Genomic DNA, 16341 nt, shown 5'->3' with positions numbered 1-16341 from the left:
TTATCAATTCAGTTTATACTCCTTTAATATGTGTAAGATATGAGTAGTAACTACAATAAGTTCAGTTCATACTTATTTAATACATGTAAGATATGAGTACTAACTACTATCAGTTCAGTTCAAACTTATTTAATATATGTAAGATATGAGTAGTGACTACTATCAGTTCAGTTCATACTTATTTAATATATGTAAGATATGAGTGGTAACTACAATCAGTTCAGTTCATACTTACTTAATACATGTAAGATATGAGTAGTAACTACAATCAGTTCAGTTCATATTAATTTAATATATGTAAGATATGAGTAGTAACTACTATCAGTTCAGTTCATATTAATTTAATATATGTAAGATATGAGTAGTAACTACTATCAGTTCAGTTCATACTCATTTAATACATGTAAGATATGAGTAGTTGGTACTATCAGTTCAGTTCATACTCATTTAATACATGTAAGATATGAGTAGTTGGTACTATCAGTTAAGTTCATACTTATTTAATACATGTAAGATATGAGTAGTAACTAGAATCAGTTCAGTTGATATTTATTTCATAAATGTAAGATATGAGTAGTGACTAATATCAGTTCAGTTTATACTTATTTAATATATGTAAGATATGAGTAGTAACTACAATAAGTTTAGTTCATACTTATTTAATACATGTAAGATATGAGTTGTAACTACAATCAATTCAGTTCATATTTATTTAATACATGTAAGATATGAGAAGTGACAAATATCAGTTCAGTTCATACTTATTTAATATATGTAAGATATGAGAAGTAACTACTACCAGTTCAGTTCAAACTTATCTAATATATGTAAGATATGAGTAGTAACTACTATCAATCAAGTTTACACTTATTTAATATAAGTAAGATATGAGTAGTAACTACAATAAGTACAGTTCATACTTATTTAATACATGTAAAATATGAGTAGTAACTACAATCAGTCAAGTTCACACTTATTTAATACAAGTAAGATATGAGTAGTAACTACTATCAGTTCACTTCATACTTATTTAATACATGTAAGATATGAGTAGTAACTACTGTAATTTCAGTTCATATTTATTTAATAAATGTAAGATATCAGTAGTAACTATAATCAATTCAGTTCATATTTATTTAATGCATGTAAGATATGAGAAGTGACTAGTATCAGTTCAGTTCATACTTTTTAATACATGTAAGATATGAGTAGTAACTACAATAAGTTCAGTTCATACTTATTTAATATATGCAAGATATGAGTAGTAACTACTATCAGTTCAGTTCAAACTTAAGTAATACATGTAAGATATGAGTAGTGACTATTATCAGTTCAGTTTATACTTATTTAATATATGTAAGATATGAGTAGTAACTACTATCAGTTCAGTTCATATTAATTTAATATATGTAAGATATGAGTAGTAACTACTATCAGTTCAGTTCATACTTATTTAATAAATGTAAGATATGAGTAGTGACTAATATCAGTTCAGTTTATACTTATTTAATACATGTAAGATATGAGTAGTGACTGCTATCACTTTGGTTCAAACTTATTTAATAGATGTAAGATGTGAGTAGCGACTACTATCAGTTCAGTTCATACTTATTTAATATATGTAAGATATGAGTGGTAACTACTATCACTTCAGCTCATACTTTTTTAATACATGTAAGATATGAGTAGTAACTACAATAAGTTCAGTTCATACTTATTTAATACATGTAAGATATGAGTACTAACTACAATCAGTCAAGTTCACATTTATTTAATACAAGTAAGATATGAGTAGTAACTACAATAAGTTCAGTTCATACTTATTTAATACATGTAAGATATGAGTAGTAACTACTATCAGTTCAGTTCATACTTATTTAATATATGTAAGATATGAGTAGTAACTACAATCAGTTCAGTTCATATTTATTTAATACATGCAAGATATGAGTAGTAACTACTATCAGTTCAGTTCATACTTAAATTAATACATGTAAGATATGAGTAGTGACTATTATCAATTCAGTTTATACTCCTTTAATATGTGTAAGATATGAGTAGTAACTACAATAAGTTCAGTTCAAACTTTCTTAATACATGTAAGATATGAGTAGTAACTGCTATCAGTTCAGTTCAAACTTATTTAATATATGTAAGATATGAGTAGTAACTACAATAAGTTCAGTTGATATTTATTTAATACATGTAAAATATGAGATGTGACTAATATCAGTTCAGTTTATACTTATTTAATATATGTAAGATATGAGTAGTAACTACTATCAGTTCAGTTCATACTTATTTAATACATGTAAGATATGAGTAGTAACTACTATCAGTTCAATTGACACTTATTTAATATATGTAAAATATCAGTAGTAACTACTACAAGTCAAGTTCATACTTATTTAATACATGTAAGATATGAGTAGTGACTACTATCAGTTCAGTTCATACTTATTTAATATATGTAAGATATGAGTGGTAACTACTATCAGTTCAGTTCATACTTATTTAATACATGTAAGATATGAGTAGTAACTACAATAAGTTCAGTTCATACTTATTTAATACATGTAAGATATGAGTAGTAACTACAATCAGTTCAGTTCATACTTATTTAATACATGTAAGATATGAGTAGTGACTACTATCAGTTCAGTTCATACTTATTTAATATATGTAAGATATGAGTAGTAACTACAATCAGTTCAGTTCATACTTATTTAATACATGTAAGATATGAGTAGTAACTACTATCAGTTCAGTTCATATTCATTTAACATATGTAAGATATGAGTAGTAACTACTATCAGTTCAGTTCATACTTATTTAATACATGTAAGATATGAGTAGTTGGTACTATCAGTTAAGTTCACACTTATTTAATACATGTAAGATATGAGTTGTAACTAGAATCAGTTCAGTTTATATTTATTTAATACATGTAAGATATGAGAAGTGACTAATATCAGTTCAGTTTGTACTTATTTAATATATGTAAGATATGAGTGGTAACTACAATCAGTTCAGTTCATACTTACTTAATACATGTAAGATATGAGTAGTAACTACTATCAGTTCAGTTCAAACTTATTTAATATATGTAAGATATGAGTAGTAACTACTATCAGTTCAGTTCATACTTATTTAATACATGTAAGATATGAGTAGTAACTACTATCAGTTTGGTTCAATATTTTTTTAATACATGTAAGATATGAGTAGTAACTACTATCAGTTCAGTTCATACTTTTTTAATACATGTAAGATATGAGTAGTAACTACAATAAGTTCAGTTCATACTTATTTAATACATGTAAGATATGAGTAGTAACTACAATCAGTTCAGTTCATACTTACTTAATACATGTAAGATATGAGTAGTAACTACTATCAGTTCAGTTCATACTTATTTAATACGTGTAAGATATGAGTAGTAACTACTCTCAGTTCAGTTCATACTTATTAAAACATGTAAGATATGAGTAGTAACTACTATCATTTTGGTTCATACTTATTTAATACATGTAAGATATGAGTAGACTAATATCAGTTCAGTTCATACTTATTTAATATATGTAAGATATGAGTAGTAACTTCTATCAGTTCAGTTCAAACTTATTTAATATATGTAAGATATGAGTAGTAACTACTATCAGTTCAGTTCATACTTCTTTAATACATGTAAGATATGAATAGTGACTACTATCAGTTTAGTTTTACTCATTTAATATATGTAAAATATGAGTAGTGACTACTATCAGTTCAGTTCATACTTATTTAATATATGTAAAATATGAGTAGTAACTACAATCAGTTCAGTTCATACTTATTTAATACATGTAAGATATGAGTAGTAACTACTATCAGTTCAAGTAAGATATGAGTAGTAACTACTATCAGTTCAGTTCATACTTATTTAATACATGTAAGATATGAGTAGTAACTATCAGTTAAGTTCATACTTATTTAATACATGTAAGATATGAGTAGTAACAGTTCAGTTCATATTTATTTAATACATGTAAGATATGAGTAGTGACTAATATCAGTTCAGTTTGTACTTATTTAATATATGTAAGATATGAGTAGTAACTACAATCAGTTCAGTTCATACTTATTTAATACATGTAAGATATGAGTAGTAACTACTATCAGTTCAGTTCATACTTATTTAATATATGTAAGATATGAGTAGTAACTACAATGTTCAGTTCAGATATGAGTAGTAACTACTATCAGTTCAGTTCATACTTATTTAATATATGTAAGATATGAGTAGTAACTACTATCAGTTCAGTTCATATTATTTTAATATATGTAAGATATGAGTAGTAACTACTATCAGTTCAGTTCATACTTATTTAATACATGTAAGATATGAGTAGTAACTACTATCAGTTCAGTTCATACTTATTTAATACATGTAAGATATGAGTAGTAACTACTATCAGTTCAGTTCATACTTATTTAATACATGTAAGATATGAGTAGTAACTAGAATCAGTTCAGTTCATACTTATTTAATACATGTAAGATATGAGTAGTGACTACTATCAGTTCAGTTCATACTTATTTAATATATGTAAGATATGAGTAGTAACTACTAAGTTCAGTTCAGTTCATACTTATTTAATAATACATGTAAGATATGAGTAGTAACTACTATCAGTTCAGTTCATACTTATTTAATATATGTAAGATATGAGTAGTAACTACTATCAGTTCAGTTCACTATCAGTTCATTCATACTAAATACATGTAAGATATGAGTAGTAACTACTATCAGTTCAGTTCATACTTATTTAATATACATGTAAGATATGAGTAGTAACTACTATCAGTTCAGTTCATACTTATTTAATATATGTAAGATAAGGAGTAGTAACTACAATCAGTTCAGTTCATACTTATTTAATAATATGTAAGATATGAGTAGTAACTACTATCAGTTCAGTTCATATTTATTTAATACATGTAAGATATGAGTAGTGTTAACTACTATCAGTTCAGTAAGATATGAGTAGTGACTAATATCAGTTCAGTTTAATTTAATATATGTAAGATATGAGTAGTAACTACAATCAGTTCAGTTCATACTTATTTAATACATGTAAGATATGAGTAGTAACTACTATCAGTTCAGTTCATACTTATTTAATATATGTAAGATATGAGTAGTAACTACAATAAGTTCAGTTCATACTTATTTAATACATGTAAGATATGAGTAGTAACTACTATCAGTTCAGTTCATATTAATTTAATATATGTAAGATATGAGTAGTAACTACTATCAGTTCAGTTCATATTAATTTAATATATGTAAGATATGAGTAGTAACTACTATCAGTTCAGTTCATACTTATTTAATACATGTAAGATATGAGTAGTTGGTACTATCAGTTCAGTTCATACTTATTTAATACATGTAAGATATGAGTAGTTGGTACTATCAGTTCAGTTCATACTTATTTAATACATGTAAGATATGAGTAGTAACTAGAATCAGTTCAGTTCATACTTATTTAATAAATGTAAGATATGAGTAGTGACTAATATCAGTTCAGTTTATACTTATTTAATATATGTAAGATATGAGTGGTAACTACAATAAGTTCAGTTCATACTTATTTAATACATGTAAGATATGAGTAGTAACTACAATCAATTCAGTTCATATTTATTTAATACATGTAAGATATGAGAAGTGACAAATATCAGTTCAGTTCATACTTATTTAATATATGTAAGATATGAGTAGTAACTACTATCAGTTCAGTTCAAACTTATTTAATATATGTAAGATATGAGTAGTAACTACTATCAGTTCAGTTCATACTTATTTAATACATGTAAGATGAGTAGTAACTACTATCAGTTCAGTTCATACTTATTTAATATATGTAAGATATGAGTAGTGACTACTATCAGTTCAGTTCATACTTATTTAATATATGTAAGATATGAGTAGTAACTACAATCAGTTCAGTTCATACTTATTTAATACATGTAAGATATGAGTAGTAACTACTATCAGTTCAGTTCATATTATTTAATATATGTAAGATATGAGTAGTAACTACTATCAGTTAAGTTCATACTTATTTAATACATGTAAGATATGAGTAGTAACTAGAATCAGTTCAGTTCATATTTATTTAATACATGTAAGATATGAGTAGTGACTACTATCAGTTCAGTTTTACTTATTTAATATATGTAAGATATGAGTAGTAACTACAATAAGTTCAGTTCATACTTATTTAATACATGTAAGATATGAGTAGTAACTACTATCAGTTCAGTTAATACTTATTAAATATATGTAAGATATGAGTAGTAACTACTATCAGTTCAGTTCATATTTATTTAATACATGTAAGATATGAGTAGTGAGTACTATCATATTGGTTCATACTTATTTAATACATGTAAGATATGAGTAGTGACTACTATCAGTTCAGTTCATACTTATTTAATACATGTAAGATATGAGTAGTAACTACTATCAGTCAGTTCATACTTATTTAATATATGTAAGATATGAGTAGTAACTACTATCAGTTCAGTTCATACTTATTTAATACATATAAGATATGAGTTGTAACTACAATCAGTTCAGTTCATATTTATTAAAAAATATGTAAGATATGAGTAGTAACTACTATCAGTCAGTTGATACTTATTTAATACATGTAAGATATGAGTAGTAACTACTATCAGTTCAGTTCATATTTATTTAATACATGTAAGATATGAGTAGTAACTTCTATCAGTTCAGTTCAAACTTATTTAATATATGTAAGATATGAGTAGTAACTACTATCAGTTCAGTTCATACTTATTTAATACATGTAAGATATGAGTAGTGACTACTATCAGTTCAGTTCATACTTATTTAATATATGTAAGATATGAGTAGTAACTACTATCAGTTCAGTTCATATTTATTTAATACATGTAAGATATGAGTAGTAACTACTATCAGTTCAGTTCAAACTTATTTAATATATGTAAGATATGAGTAGTAACTACTATCAGTTCAGTTCATACTTATTTAATACATGTAAGATATGAGTAGTGACTACTATCAGTTCAGTTCATACTTATTTAATATATATAAGATATGAGTAGTAACTACTATCAGTTCAGTTCATACTTTTAATATATGTAAGATATGAGTAGTAACTACAATAAGTTCAGTTCATACTTATTTAATATATGTAAGATATGAGTAGTAACTACTATCATTTTGGTTCAAACTTATTTAATACATGTAAGATATGAGTAGTAACTACTATCAGTTCAGTTCATACTTATTTAAAACATGTAAGATATGAGTAGTAACTACTATCATTTTGGTTCAAACTTATTTAATACATGTAAGATATGAGAAGTGACTAATATCAGTTCAGTTCATACTTATATAATATATGTAAGATATGAGTAGTAACTTCTATCAGTTCAGTTCAAACTTATTTAATATATGTAAGATATGAGTAGTAACTACTATCAGTTCAGTTCATACTTATTTAATACATGTAAGATATGAGTAGTAACTACTATCAGTTCAGTTCATATTTATTAAATATATGTAAGATATGAGTAGTAACTACACTCAGTTCAGTTCATATTATTTAATACATGTAAGATATGAGTAGTAACTACTATCAGTTCAGTTCATACTTATTTAATATATGTAAGATATGAGTAGTAACTACTATCAGTTCAGTTCAGTTCAGTTCATACTTAATACATGTAAGATATGTGTAGTAACTAGTATCAGTTCATATTTATTTAATACATGTAAGATATGAATAGTAACTACAATAAGTTCAGTTCATACTTATTTAATACATGTAAGATATGAGTAGTAACTACAATAAGTTCAGTTCATACTTATTTAATACATGTAAGATATGAGTAGTGACTACTATCAGTTCAGTTCATACTTATTTAATACATGTAAGATATGAGTAGTAACTACTATCAGTTCAGTTCATATTTATTAAATATATGTAAGATATGAGTAGTAACTACACTCAGTTCAGTTGATATTGATTTAATACATGTAAGATATGAGTAGTAACTACTATCAGTTCAGTTCATACTTATTTAATATATGTAAGATATGAGTAGTAACTACACTCAGTTCAGTTCATATTATTTAATACATGTAAGATATGAGTAGTAACTACTATCAGTTCAGTTCATACTTATTTAATATATGTAAGATATGAGTGGTAACTACTATCAGTTAAGTTCATATATATTTAATACATGTAAGATATGAGTAGTAACTACAATCAGTTCAGTTCATATTTATTTAATACATGTAAGATATGAGTAGTGACTAATATCAGTTCAGTTCATACTTTTTTAATATATGTAAGATATGAGTAGTAACTACAATAAGTTCAGTTCATACTTATTTAATACATGTAAGATATGAGTAGTGACTACTATCAGTTCAGTTCAAACTTATTTAATATATGTAAGATATGAGTAGTAACTACTATCATTTTGGTTCAAACTTATTTAATACATGTAAGATATGAGTAGTAACTACTATCAGTTCAGTTCATACTTATTTAAAACATGTAAGATATGAGTAGTAACTACTATCAGTTCAGTTCATACTTATTTAATACATGTAAGATATGAGAAGTGACTAATATCAGTTCAGTTCATACTTATTTAATATATGTAAGATATGAGTAGTAACTACTATCAGTTCAGTTCATACTTATTTAATATATGTAAGATATGAGTAGTAACTACTATCAGTTCAGTTCATACTTAAATAATACATGTAAGATATGAGTAGTGACTACTATCAGTTCAGTTTTACTTATTTAATATATGTAAGATATGAGTAGTAACTACAATAAGTTCAGTTCATACTTATTTAATACATGTAAGATATGAGTAGTAACTACTATCAGTTCAGTTCAAACTTATTTAATATATGTGAGATATGAGTAGTAACTACTATCAGTTCAGTTCAGTTCAGTTCATATTTAATACATGTAAGATATGAGTAGTAACTAGTATCAGTTCATATTTATTTAATACATGTAAGATATGAGTAGTGACTACTATCAGTTCAGTTCATATATATTTAATACATGTAAGATATGAGTAGTAACTACAATCAGTTCAGTTCATACTTATTTAATATATGTAAGATATGAGTAGTAACTACTATCAGTTCAGTTCAAACTTATTTAATACATGTAAGATATGAGTAGTAACTACTATCAGTTCAGTTCATACTTATTTAATACATGTAAGATATGAGTAGTAACTACTATCATTTTGGTTCAAACTTATTTAATACATGTAAGATATGAGAGTGACTAATATCAGTTCAGTTCATACTTATATTAATATATGTAAGATATGAGTAGTAACTTCTATGAGTTCAGTTAAAACTTATTTAATATATGTAAGATATGAGTAGTAACTATTATCACTTCAGTTCATACTTAAATAATACATGTAAGATATGAGTAGTAACTACTATCAGTTCAGTTAATATTTATTAAATATATGTAAGATATGAGTAGTAACTACACTCAGATCAGTTCATATTGATTTAATACATGTAAGGTATGAGTAGTAACTACTATCAGTTCAGTTCATACTTATTTAATATATGTAAGATATGAGTAGTAACTACTATCAGTTCAGTTCAGTTCAGTTCATACTTAATACATGTAAGATATGTGTAGTAACTAGTATCAGTTCATATTTATTTAATACATGTAAGATATGAATAGTAACTACAATAAGTTCAGTTCATACTTATTCAATACATGTAAGATATGAGTAGTAACTACAATAAGTTCAGTTCATACTTATTTAATACATGTAAGATATGAGTAGTGACTACTATCATTTTGGTTCATACTTATTCAATACATGTAAGATATGAGTAGTAACTACTATCAGTTCAGTTAATATTTATTAAATATATGTAAGATATGAGTAGTAACTACACTCAGATCAGTTCATATTGATTTAATTCATGTAAGATATGAGTAGTAACTACTATCAGTTCAGTTCATACTTATTTAATATATGTAAGATATGAGTAGTAACTACACTCAGATCAGTTCATATTGATTTAATACATGTAAGGTATGAGTAGTAACTACTATCAGTTCAGTTCATACTTATTTAATATATGTAAGATATGAGTGGTAACTAATATCAGTTAAGTTAATATATATTTAATACATGTAAGATATGAGTAGTAACTACAATCAGTTCAGTTCATATTTATTTAATACATGTAATATATGAGTAGTGACTAATATCAGTTCAGATCATACTTTTTTAATATATGTAAGATATGAGTAGTAACTACAATAAGTTCAGTTCATACTTATTTAATACATGTAAGATATGAGTAGTGACTACTATCATTTTGGTTCAAACTTATTTAATATATGTAAGATATGAGTAGTAACTACTATCATTTTGGTTCAAAGTTATTTAATACATGTAAGATATGAGTAGTAACTACTCTCAGTTCAGTTCATACTTATTTAAAACATGTAAGATATGAGTAGTAACTACTATCATTTTGGTTCAAACTTATTTAATACATGTGAGATGTGAGAAGTGACTAATATCAGTTCAGTTGATACTTATATAATATATGTAAGATATGAGTAGTAACTACTGTGAGTTCAGTTCAAACTTATTTAATATATGTGAGATATGAGTAGTAACTACTATCACTTCAGTTCATACTTAAATAATACATGTAAGATATGAATAGTGACTACTATCAGTTTAGTTTTACTCATTTAATATATGTAAAATATGAGTAGCAACTACAATAAGTTCAGTTCATACTTATTTAATACATGAAAAATATGAGTAGTAACTACTATCAGTTCAGTTCAAACTTATTTAATATATGTGAGATATGAGTAGTAACTACTATCAGTTTAGTTCAGTTCAGTTCATACTTAATACATGTAAGATATGCGTAGTAACTAGTATCAGTTCATATTTATTTAATACATGTAAGATATGAGTAGTGACTACTATTAGTTAAGTTAATATATATTTAATACATGTAAGATATCAGTAGTAACTACAATCACTTCAGTTCATATTTATTTAATATATGTAAGATATGAGTAGTAACTACTATCAATTCAGTTGATACTTATTTAATACATGTAAGATATGAGTAGTGACTACTATCATTTTGGTTCAAACTTATTTAATACATGTAAGATATGAGTAGTGACTAATATCAGTCAGATCATACTTATTTAATACATGTAAGATATGAATAGTAACTACAATAAGTTCAGTTCATACTTATTCAATACATGTAAGATATGAGTAGTAACTACTATCAGTTCAGTTAATATTTATTAAATATATGTAAGATATGAGTAGTAACTACACTCAGATCAGTTCATATTGATTTAATACATGTAAGGTATGAGTAGTAACTACTATCAGTTCAGTTCATACTTATTTAATATATGTAAGATATGAGTAGTAACTACACTCAGATCAGTTCATATTGATTTAATACATGTAAGGTATGAGTAGTAACTACTATCAGTTCAGTTCATACTTATTTAATATATGTAAGATATGAGTGGTAACTAATATCAGTTAAGTTAATATATATTTAATACATGTAAGATATGATTAGTAACTACTATCAGTTCAGTTCATACTTATTTAATACATGTAAGATATGAGTAGTAACTACTATCAGTTCAATTCATACTTATTAATACATATAAGATATTATTAATAACTACTCTCAGTTCAGTTCATACTTTTTTAATAGAATTAAGACCTGAATATAATCAACTACCAGTTAAACTCATACTTGGTTGATACATTTAACACCTGAGTACTATTAACTTCCAGTTAAGTTCATACTTATTTAAAACATCTAAGACCTGTGTACTATCAACTACCAATTACGTTCACACTTGGTTCATACATAAAATACCTGAGTACTATCTACTACAACTTCAGTTCATAGTTATTTAATACATGTAAGATCTGTGTACTATCAACAACCAGATAAGTTCATTCTTATTTAATACATGTAAGCCCTGAGTATTGTCAACTACCAGTTAAGTTCATCCTTATTTAATACATGTAACTCCTGAGTACTATTAACTAATAGTTAAGTTCACAGTTATTTGATGGAGGTAAGACCTGACTGCTATAAACTATACAGTTAAGTTTATACATATTTCATACATGTAAGATTTGTGTACTATAAACTAACAGTTCAGTTCAAACTTAGTTAATACATGTAAAACCTGAGTACTATCAACTACCAGTTCAGTTCATACATACTTAATAGAAGTAAGACCTGATTACTATTAACTAAAATCTCAATTCATACCTATTTAATAGATATACGACCTGGGTATTATCAACTACCAGTACAGTTCATTATTATATTATAAAGTTCCTATTTAACCACTGCAATCCTACTGTAGTATTTTATTACATTATTATACTCTTACGTTTGTCATTTTTACACTACTGCATTCCTATGGTAGTATTTTTTTACATTATTACATTGGTAGTGTAGTAATGTATTACACTAGTTCAATCATACTATAGTATTTTATTACATTATTATATTTGTAGTGTTTGTCATTTATTAATGTAATACATTCCTACTGTAGTATTTTGTTACATTATTACATTCGTAGTGTTGCTAGTTATTACACTAATTCATTCATACTGTAGTATTCTATTACATAATTACATTCCTAGTTTTGTAATTTCTTACACTACTACATTCATACTGTAGTATTTTATTATATTATTACATTTGTAGTGTTGTCATTTATTACACTAATACATTCCCACTGTAGTATTTTATTACATCATTACATTTGTAGTAGTACACGAGTAAATTGCTACTGTAGTATTCAATTACGTTACTACATTCGTAGTGTTGTCATTTATTACACTAACACATTCCTACTGTAGTATATTTTTACACTAATACATTTTTTACTGTAGTATTTTTATTGCGTTACTACATTCAGACTGTAGTATTTTATTATATTATTACAATCGTAATGTTGCCATTTATTACACTAATACATTCCTACTGTAGTATATTTTTTACACTAATACATTTTTTTTTACTGTAGTATTTTTGTTACATTACTACATTCCGACTGTAGTATTTTATTATATTATTACAATCGTAGTGTTGCCATTTATTATACTAATACATTCCTACTGTAGTATATTTTTACACTAATACATTTCTACTGTAGTATTTTATTACATTACTACATTCCGACTGTAGTATTTTATTATATTATTACAATCGTAGTGTTGCCATTTATTATACTAATACATTCCTACTGTAGTATTTTTTACACTAATACATTTCTACTGTAGTATTTTATTGCATTACTACATTCCTACTGTAGTATTTTATCATATTATTACAATCGTAGTGTTGCTATTTATTACACTAATACATTCCTACTCTACTATTTTTTTTACACTAATACTTTTCTACTGTAGTATTTTTTTTACATTACTACCTTGGTTGTTGTAAATCCTGATATCAGAAAGCAAATATTGGAGAGAGTCAACCTCTACCTACAGCTGGGGAAGAAACACCACAACACTTGTGCGGGTGGTCACGTGAGTTGAGAAGCACGAGAATGAGGCTTGTGAACGTATTATACCATATAGAAGTTTGTTTTTTACTGTAATTATCAATATGACGTAAAGTAGACATCACAAAAAGACATTTTATCCGTTGACATCCTGACACTAGTAATGTGTCCATGTATACATATTATGTTAGAGGAATAAGATTTGTATTGAACTGTATTACAACCATGATCCGAATTGCAAGTTGGATCTCTTTATCCATCTTTGATTGTTCCCAGTGAAAGGACTTCTTCCATCATAATCATTCTCAGTGGAAGTGAGTCTTCCATTATTGACGTATCTGTTCCTTACTTCGTTGATGTTTTCCGTGGAATTTCTTTTTCCGTCTTAATAATTCTCAATGGAACTGATTTTTCTATTGTTTATTGTACTGTATTATTGTGCACCATATTCTGAAACATAGTTACAATCATAATTATCTCCAGCGAAGAACGCCAAGGCCAGTCGAAAATCTTGAAAAATTACCAAAGTTCCATGTTCAAGCAAATATAAGGCATAAATAAACACCCATGGAAATCATTAGTGAACGTAGTAGATGTCTACTAAATAGCACATCTGTGATGTAAGTTAAACATCCATGGAAACTGCATTAGTGAACGTAGTAGATTTCTAGTAAATAGCACATCTGTGATGTAAGTTAAACATCCATGGAAACTGCATTAGTGAACGTAGTAAATGTCTACTAAATAGCACATCTGTGATGTAAGTTAAACATCCATGGAAACTGCATTAGTGAACGTAGTAAATGTCTACTAAATAGCACATCTGTGATGTAAGTTAAACATCCATGGAAACTGCATTAGTGAACGTAGTAAATGTCTACTAAATAGCACATCTGTGATGTAAGTTTCTTGGATTACATTCGTAAAACATAGTTATAGATTCGAGATCAGTGCCTGCTTCATGCCAATGTTTATAGTTTTATCATCTGTAGATTGTGACAAATAGTCTGTAGGAAAGTTGCTGCAGAGTGAGTTGACATAAAAGCCATTTATTGTTGTCCTAGTGTTTTGGAGTCCATAACATCTGATAAACTGGTTTTGTAGCACTTTTGGTGTGAAGTTGTGAGTTTAATTGTGATTTTACTCTATTAAACACTCTGTTATAAAATTGTTATGCTTTTGGATATGTTACAGTCTTAAACACTGTTTTAAGATTGTTGGGATGGAACCTACCTTCAAAGTAATTTGGTCCTTGGCTTCAGTGATGTAACAAATAGAGTACCACTTTACCATTGTAACGAATATAGTACCACTTCACTATTAAGTTATAGATACCAAGAATAACTATTGTAACACTGTACTTTTATTTAGTATTAAGAGTTATATGTATCCAGAATAACTAATATAACACTGTAATTCTATCTAGTATTATAAGTTACAAAGTAACTACTATCACTTCAGCTCATACTTTTTTTAATACATGTAAGATATGAGTAGTAACTACAATAGTTCAGTTCATACTTATTTAATACATGTAAGATATGAGTACTAACTACTAATCAGTCAAGTTCACATTTATTTAATACAAGTAAGATATGAGTAGTAACTACAATAAGTTCAGTTCATACTTATTTAATACATGTAAGTTATGAGTAGTGACTACTATCACTTCAGTTCATACTTATTTAATATATGTAAGATATGAGTAGTAACTACAATCAGTTCAGTTGATATTTATTTAATACATGCAAGATATGAGTAGTAACTACTATCAGTTCAGTTCATACTTAAATAATACATGTAAGATATGAGTAGTGACTATTATCAATTCAGTTTATACTCCTTTAATATGTGTAAGATATGAGTAGTAACTACAATAAGTTCAGTTCAAACTTTCTTAATACATGTAAGATATGAGTACTAACTGCTATCAGTTCAGTTCAAACTTATTTAATATATGTAAGATATGAGTAGTAACTACAATAAGTTCAGTTGATATTTATTTAATACATTTAAAATATGAGATGTGACTAATATCAGTTCAGTTTATACTTATTTAATATATGTAAGACATGAGTAGTAACTACTATCAGTTCAGTTTATACTTATTTAATACATGTAAGATATGAGTAGTAACTACTATCCGTCTAATTGACACTTATTTAACATATGTAAAATATCAGTAGTAACTACTACAAGTCAAGTTCACACTTATTTAATAGATGTAAGATATGAGTAGTGACTACTATCAGTTCAGTTCATACTTATTTAATATATGTAAGATATGAGTGGTAACTACTATCAGTTCAGTTCATACTTTTTTTAATACATGTAAGATATGAGTAGTAACTACAATAAGTTCAGTTCATACTTATTTAATACATGTAAGATATGAGTAGTAACTACAATTAGTTCAGTTCATACTTACTTAATACATGTAAGATATGAGTAGTGACTACTATCAGTTCAGTTCATACTTATTTAATATATGTAAAATATGAGTGGTAACTACAATGAGTTCAGTTCATACTTACTTAATACATGTAAGATATGAGTAGTAACTACTATCAGTTCAGTTCATATTCATTTAATATATGTAAGATATGAGTAGTAACTACTATCAGTTCAGTTCATACTCATTTAATACATATGTAAGATATGAGTAGTTGGTACTATCAGTTAA

At 26.3% G+C, this 16341-nt stretch overlaps 1 protein-coding gene across 1 annotated transcript in view; it reads right to left on the bottom strand.

The window, feature by feature from the left end:
- The window catches only part of LOC143224652 (uncharacterized), a 46471-nt gene extending 32838 nt beyond the window's left edge, over positions 1-13633 (bottom strand). Inside the window, exon 1 of the mRNA XM_076452790.1 lies at positions 13581-13633. The gene's annotated coding sequence lies outside the window, so the exon portion shown is untranslated. The remainder of the gene's footprint in view (positions 1-13580) is intronic.
- Positions 13634-16341: the final 2708 nt, after the last annotated feature.

The sequence above is a fragment of the Tachypleus tridentatus genome, chromosome 9 (genome assembly GCF_004210375.1).
Source record: "Tachypleus tridentatus isolate NWPU-2018 chromosome 9, ASM421037v1, whole genome shotgun sequence".
Lineage (NCBI taxonomy): Eukaryota > Metazoa > Arthropoda > Merostomata > Xiphosura > Limulidae > Tachypleus > Tachypleus tridentatus.
The sequence above is the reverse complement of the archived record's forward strand: the minus strand, read 5'-3'. Positions and strand labels throughout refer to the sequence as shown.